We start from the raw sequence: 8,147 nt of genomic DNA on the forward strand, positions 1-8,147 counted from the left end.
GTACAGAACTCCTGCAACATCAGTGGGTTTCTGTAAAATCTGTCTCAATATACATAAAGTACAGGCTGTCAAATGCTGCTGTTGCCTAACGGCTGCTTCACAGTTATGCAATGGAGAAGACATCTTTGCATCTTCTTGGGTGTGAGGCAGGGAATCATAGCCAGTGCCAGTACCCAAGTCTGCATGATATGCACAATTGAAAGCATGCTTATTGTGCATGTACATGTGCTCATACACATTATAAGGTGCACATAAACACAAGCCCTGCACTCCTTATATCATAATTTCAGCGCAAGTGGTTCAGAAACCACTTGCTCTAGCAAAGTCAATACACTAAATAACCAGGAAACGATTATTTTCCTATATGATTTCAATATTTGGAGCATCCAATCTATAATAAAATGTACCTTTCTCAGCTGCTATCTCAGCAGTATGTAACAACGATTTGAGCATTTCAAACCAAATGTTATGGTGGCAGCCACAAAGAATTGAACACGTTTTAACAAATAATTCATTCCAAATGCATTCTGTAGCCTTTGAAGAGAAATGTTTAAGCATTCACTTATCTTGAAATAATTAAAAGATCATCAGTTTCCTGACAGGGAACTGATATGGTTTAATTACATTCTATAAAAGTATTGAACAGACTATCAGAGGGAAACCAAACTGCTGAGCATGGATATCATCTTTATAATGTCCATTGAATTGCCAAGATAGATGTGAAAACAATTGAGGATAGATATTTATGAACACAGGATTAGTGTAGGGATAGTGGTTCTGAAGAGGGCATATCTGCATTAGATATGGGCAGTGCCAGGGAGCCATTTTTACTGAGCTCCCAAATGCCAGCACACTGCTATTTGACTCACTTTCCCCTGCCACAGATTTAGACTAGCCTACCCCTTGCCTGGTGCACCCAGGCAGCATGACCAGTGGTCAAGGATGATGGAAGTGCAGAACATCTGGAGGTATCAAGTGAAGAGAGACTTGAGGTGTGCTTTTCTTACCTACTGCCCTGGCAACCAATCTGCTTTTGAGAACAATTCAGAGTATTTGTGAATACCTTTAAAGGATGGAGAAACTTTTCCCATTCTTCCTGGGCTGGCTTCCAAGGGCAATATGCCAATAGTAGCAGTACCCTCCAACATTTCTCTGATGAAAATAGGGACGTCCTATTCCATCATCATCATAATTTTATTATTTATTCCCCGCCCATCTGACTGGGTTTCCCCAGCCACTCGGGGCAGCTTCCAACAAACATTCGAAAACTTCCCTATACAGGGCTCTGGGGTTGTATAACTCAACAGCTTCCAACATTTCTCTGATGAAAATAGGGATGTCCGCGGGTGGTGCTGTGGGTCAAACCACAGAACCTAGTTCTTGCCGATCAGAAGGTAGGCAGTTTGAATCCCCATAATGGGGTGAGCTCCTGTTGCTTGCTCCCTGCTCCTGCCAACCTACCAGTTTGAAAGCACATCAAAGTGCAAGTAGATAAATAGGTACCGCTCCAGAGGGAAGGTAAATGGCGTTTCCGTGCGCTGCTCTGGTTCGCCAGAAGCAGCTTAGTCATGCTGGCCACATGACCCGGAAGCTGTACGCCGGCTCCCTCGGCCAATAAAGTGAGATGAGCGCTGCAACCCCCCCCCCAGAGTCGGTCATGACTGGACCTAATGGTCAGGGGTCCCCTTTACCTTTACCCTAAGGGGAAGCAGGACATTCTGGGATCAAATCAGAAACCAGGACGGTTTCTTTAAATCTGGGACTGTCCCTGGAAAATTGGGACACTTGGAGGGTCTGGACTGGGCCAGGGCTAAAGTGTGCAGAGCAGCAAATACAAATGTCACCTTTTTGCCACAGGCAACTTTCTACGCACACAGTCCTCTAGCCTCCATCCTGACCAACTTAGTCTCCGAGCTAAGAAAGCATGACTCGGTTAGGCAAGCTGCAGACCCTCTTCCTTTACAAATTAAGCACTACCGCCCTCCATTTCCTCCCCTCCCCATTCTCCACCTCCTCAAGTATGATGCCTTTCATGTCTCTTCCTGTGCATCTTTTGGGATTTTGACATCAAAGAGGAATACTTCCTAGAAGTGTTTAAACTTCAAAGGGCTTGACTGCTATTTCTGGCCTCAAAGCCCCAACTATAGACACGTTTTGGTCTTACTGAGGCCAAGACACTAATGCAGACAGTGGCACTGCTGGGGAGCTGCTGGGACAGGCCTCTGTTGAAAGGTCAGAGTCAGAGAGTGAGAAATAAAGAGAACTGTAACTCTGTCCTTTAAGCCTTTTATGCTCTGGATTACTTATTGCAGCTACAGTTTCCAGAAACTATGTAATGTTAGTTAATGCTGCTATAAATGGCTTTATTTGCCATGTTGTTTCTCAAAAAATATTTTCTTTTTTAATGAGTCTGGGCATTTTTGAGAAGAGGCCCCTTACCTGTTTCATCCAAAGTACCTGGTGCATTCACAGCAATGATAGCAGGCCATTTCCTCCTAGTGTATTTAAAGTTAGTTAGTTATTTCTAAAATGTATATGCTCCCTTTCAGGGCAAAACACTCTCAAGTCATCTTAGATTTAAATAATAATAATACACAATATCAATAGAAGTTGGGCAGACAAAATTTCTATTGTACTTGGAATTTTTTGACAATCCTTATCAACAGAGGTTGAATTCTTCAAGAATCTTTATTCTGAAATCCCATTGTGAAAATTGTGATAAGCACCTCATGAAAAGTAGTCTTCGCATTGGTGCAATCAGCAATATGGATAAGCAGCAAAGTTTTGACCTCTGAAATACGGATAAATATCAGTCTCCAAGCAGAGTTCTCTAAAAAGGAAGCATGATCACTGTTCGTTTTGACACCAAGACTCACTAATCCATATGGGCAAATCTTGTTGGCTGTTGTGTGCTCCAAGTTTGCATTCAGCCTTATGGAAAATAACACCAGATTGTAGTTGGTGGTTATTTGCAGACTTTGTCATTTTGCTTACTGACCATACATTCCCATTGATCAATTCTAAATTGGATTATTGTAAGGTTTAAAAGCGCCTCAACAGCAGAAAGTGGCTGGAGTGGCTGGAAAAGAGGAGATGGATAGCAGAATAAACAGTGAAAGTGACAAGATTGGAGACTGAATTGATCACTGTCAGCGAGTTAGTGGTCAGCTGTCTGACCTTTGGTGCCCAAATGAAACATCGAAATAATGTTTAGACAAACACATTTGATTTTTGAGGTAATGGGTATGTCAACCAAATGACAAACCTTAGAAAGGTCAAAAGAATAGACATTTTTCAGACTTTTCTCAAACGTTAATTGTTCATTTTGGGAAGCAGTGCATTTCTGGACTAGACAGGGAGAAAAGTTCACTTGTGTACACGCTGCAAATTGTTCTATAACAGCAAAAGCAACACAGTAAAAGTAGCCCCTGTAACCAAGATTTCCTGAAGTTATATTACATTACAGATAGGACTGACAACCAATTAAAGACTTTTAAATTGATAAACTCTTCGGCTTTTGAGCATTGAATCAATTACATTTAAATAGGTTCTCATCTTGTGAAATTTCAGCAATGATGCCTTTTGATTCAATAGTCCTGATCCTGCTTGGGAGTCTCAGTGGTGGCGATTTACACACACACACACACACACACACACACACATGTTCATTGCTTTTATGGAATTGCATCACATTTGGTTTGGTCCTTTGTAGGGATGAAGGAGAAATTCAGTTAGGGTTGGCACTGTAATGTGAAAGTCCTGACAGCTCTCCTTCATAAAATAAGGAGGGAGCTGCTGGATCAGACCAAAAGCTCATCTAGTCCAGCAGCCTGTTCTCACAAGGACCAACCAGATGCCTGTGGGCTAAAAAATGTTGTGTGAAAGAGTAAATAAAAATGTGCAATGTTAACGTGTAATTTTATTACGTATGGTTGTTATTTATGCATGGCATGAAGAGAGTGGATAGATAAAAATAAAATAGTAACACTAGAATCCATGGACATCCAATGAATTTGAATGTTGGAAGACACAGGACAGATTAAAGAAAGTACTTCTTCACACACCACATAAATTATGGCACTTGGTCCCACAGGAAGCAGTGATAATTTTTATTTTTATTTATTTATTACCAACAACCAAAACCCAACAGTGAAACCCCCCAGGCGGCTGATACGTTGAGTATACATAATCAATAATAACATATTCAAATCAACCGTATGTACAATTCTATATACATTATTACTCCTCACTCCACAAGGTTTATTTAACTTTTAACATTTTAATTGCCCCAAATCGTTCAAATCTACCCAAATAATTCAATATCTTCTCAAACCAATCCTCCTCTTTCTCACTGACCTTAAACCCTTTCATTCTGTGTATCTTCCCAGTTAGATATTCTAAAATTATAATATTATTAAATTTTTTCCTCCATTGGTTCACCCCTAGCTCTTCTGAATTTTTCCAATTATTCGCTATAACCTGTCTGGCTGCAGTTACCATTAATTTTACCCATTTACATTCCTCTTTTGTTTTTTACTCGGTGCTACTCAGGCTAATAAGAACCATTAATTTAGATATTTCCACCTTCCTACCCACAATTGCTGATATTTCCACAGGAAGCAGTGATGACCACCAGCCAGAGGCACCAGATTACCCCAAAGAGCCAGCCACAGAAGTTGTGGCACATGGTGTGTGGTGGGCCCCCTCGTGGAGTGAGCCCGGCTCCTTTCCAACAAAAATTGAGGGGGCCGAAGCCACGTCAGCCCCCTACAGTTGGCATGCCCACCATCAACCTAGATGGTTTTAATAGAGGATTAGATGAATTCATGGAGGAGAGGTTAACAGTTCATCTAGGAGCTGTTTATTAGTGTCTTTAAGTAAATAAATAACATTTCACATAAATTAGAATTGTCATTTGGAAGAACCAAAGACCAAAATGATAAGCACTTTCTGTTCACTGGAAAATACTCCAGAAATTGCTAATTATAAGGAAGCATGCTGATACTAATCTGTGCTCCATTATGCTGGCCATGGACAATATATGTATAGATACATAAGCTCTGTATTGATTACTACCTTCCCATATAGCAACTGGTATGTAGAAACATATAGTGTAATATGACCAGAAGTATTGATTTGGGAAACTTAATATTATTAAAAGACTGTTGCATTAATCTCTTCCCTGTATTTTAGGATAGAATTGGGAGGGGGGCTCAAGGGGGGGTAAGGAGAGCTCAGCAATAGAAAATCAATAAATCAAATACTCTGGTTATGACAGCAGAGCCTGCAAACCTCCTTTTACTGAAGCAGTTTCACATTATGTTAAGTGAAGGACATCATGGTGAACATGGACGACTGAGAGAAAATGAATGACAGGATACGTATTGTAGATCAACATGGCTGAGGAGTTCTGTATGAATCCATTAAAATTTGAAATTCTGTCCTGTGCTGTTCTTTGCAAATAGACTGCAAAAAAAAGGAAAAAGAAATTTGATAAGGAAAGCTGGTGCAGTCAGACCCTGACCATCAGATCCTGACCTAGCAGTGCAGAATGTTCCAGAACGAGCATGTCTCCCTGTCAACTGTTTCCTTGGGAAGTCATCTATATGCAGACAAACACGTACACAATAAATAGGTTGTTTTGACATGTATTGCAAAATGGACATGTAAAAAAACAACAACAACCCTACAAGTGATTGTATGAATCACATTGATGGCAAAAACTAATTAATAAAAGAACACTTATGTTCTCACTCTCCTAATCTCAAATAAAAAAAAACCCACCACACAAACACATACATTAATTGAATTTTAGCCAATCATCATAGTAGGGGAAAGCAGGAAATGAGTGTCTCATGGCCTGAGTCATAAATAATTTATATTAAAAAGTAATAAAACGCCATCCTTCTTCCTGCAGTGCAGATGAACAAGAGTCTAAGTGTATAGTAAAGACACACTAATTGCCAGCAAATTAATTTCCAGTGGAGATTAAGAGGGGCAGCACTCATCAAAGACATTTTGTCAGTATTTAAGAATTAATGTTAAACAGGGTTTTATACAAATTTTGAAACAGAAAATTAACTGTAGTTATATATGTACAAGTTATATACCATTGATAATCCTTTCTCATTACTTACTGACCTGTTGTTCATCATCATGCAGCAATGAGCTTACTAACTGGTACCAACCAAGTGAAGCAAAACACACCAGTCTTGAAACAACAGCACTTGCTCTTTCTGGGCACAATTAAAGGTACTGTTTTTCACCAATAAAGCCTCAAAATGTTGGGTTCTGGACACTTGAGTCCAAACTCCTCCAACTTGAACCTGCCCAAGCTTTAATTATTTCCTTGTTGGCTTTTATCTGGGTTTTGCCAGCAGGCAAATACATTTTGCTGCCACACACTCACAACTAAGTCAAGGTGTGGAGTACTAAGGCTGGCCAAGTTATTTTGGGGCCTGAGGCAGAAAATCCCACAAATGCCTCTCCCACTCCTTGGTAGTAAAAATACAATAATATGAAATTAAGTAATGATTTGCCATCCTTTCATGACATCCCAAATCAGCTAGGGGTGGCACACATATACAGTATAGCTCCCATGAAGTTACAGACTGGAAGTGTTGCATTTGAAAATGGGCATCCATGGCTTAATGCTACAAATCATGCCTTTCCCACATGAGTTAAACACTGCTGGCGTGACAAGGAAGACCCAGTTTCCACAATGAAAGATGCCTGAAACAATACATGTGCCAAATGGCAGCCTCAGCAAGCGCCTTATGCAACACAGGACTTCTTTTATATGAAGACATAATGCACCAAATCTCCCTCCAAGCTACACACACACACAAAGTCCACATGATCCATCATGCCAGAGTGACAGAAATCTGCAAGTAAGTCTTATGATTCCAGAACACAGTTTACAGACTATGTTGTAGGAAACCCTGGAGTTCCTTGAACACTTATCAGGCACTCTTCAGTAGAGGGGGGAAACAATAATGGCAGGTGGGAAACCTGGTTCATTTATTTTCTCTGCCACGTGCAGCAGTAGAGATGTTTTTGTTGGAGAGACAGGTTTGGGACAGAGGTCCTTACTCTCTCATAGCAGAGTTAGCACAATGGTGATTGCTCCAAGCACATTAAAACTTGATTAGATTTGCTTCTGCCCTCATCCACCTTTAAACAAATGTTCCCCATGAAAATACATAGGCTAGCATAAATCACAGACAATTAGCTTTGCAAATAAGTGAATGTTTTGCTCACAGAGTTTCCAGAAGCAAACAAATTTCCAACAAGGATGAGAAAAGGTTCCTAATGACTTAAAAAAGAAAAGTATTTGGTTCCCGTACAAAAAGCACCACACAATCTTTGGGTTAGCAAAGATGCAGGCTGTTGAGAGATTCAAGTCACTAGCAGTATTTTAGAGAGATTCAGTTCACTTGCAGTATTTACTGAGCTGGGAGCCAAGCCACATGGCTCCTTCTTATTCCAGGAAGCACAAAGAGATTGACAAGAGGGTGGGGCAGAGGCTGCTGAGAGCTGGCTAAGCCACCCACACTCTGGTAACATGAGCTCACGTTAACTCTTTCATGCATGCAAGTGTGAATCAGTAGATGTATTTTAAAACAGGGATGGGTGGTGTGTTTTGGGATGCACAGTCAGTGAGTTCTTGTGGACTATAAAAAGGGAAGAACAGGTCTGACCAGCAGCAGGTAAGATAGGAGTGTGCCACATAGTCCTCTTGAACATGCAAGAACTCCATAGCAGATGCTCACTGGTACCGCTGCAGAGAAGCTAAGTTAGAAAGTCTTTCTGAAGACAGAATGAATGGATGACATTGCTTAGGACAGAAAATGCAGAAAACTCCCCCCTCCCTTATTTTATACTATTTTAACTTTATTATGGTGGGGGTTTTTTAAAAAGAGTAGAAAGCTTATCTAAAAATAATATGTCACAGTGGGATGTGGGATATCCGTATGCTCTGTACTAACCATGCCAAATCCTTATGATACCCCCCACACACACCCCAAAAAAACCACAAACTCAGAGAGATCATGATAAAATGTGAGCAGCTAGTTCAGACACATACTGACCTCCACACCTTTGAATACACCCATATCAATGTAGCAGAGTCTCCTCTTCCCCACCCC

Source organism: Podarcis raffonei, chromosome 4 (genome assembly GCF_027172205.1).
Source record: "Podarcis raffonei isolate rPodRaf1 chromosome 4, rPodRaf1.pri, whole genome shotgun sequence".
NCBI classification, from domain to species: domain Eukaryota; kingdom Metazoa; phylum Chordata; class Lepidosauria; order Squamata; family Lacertidae; genus Podarcis; species Podarcis raffonei.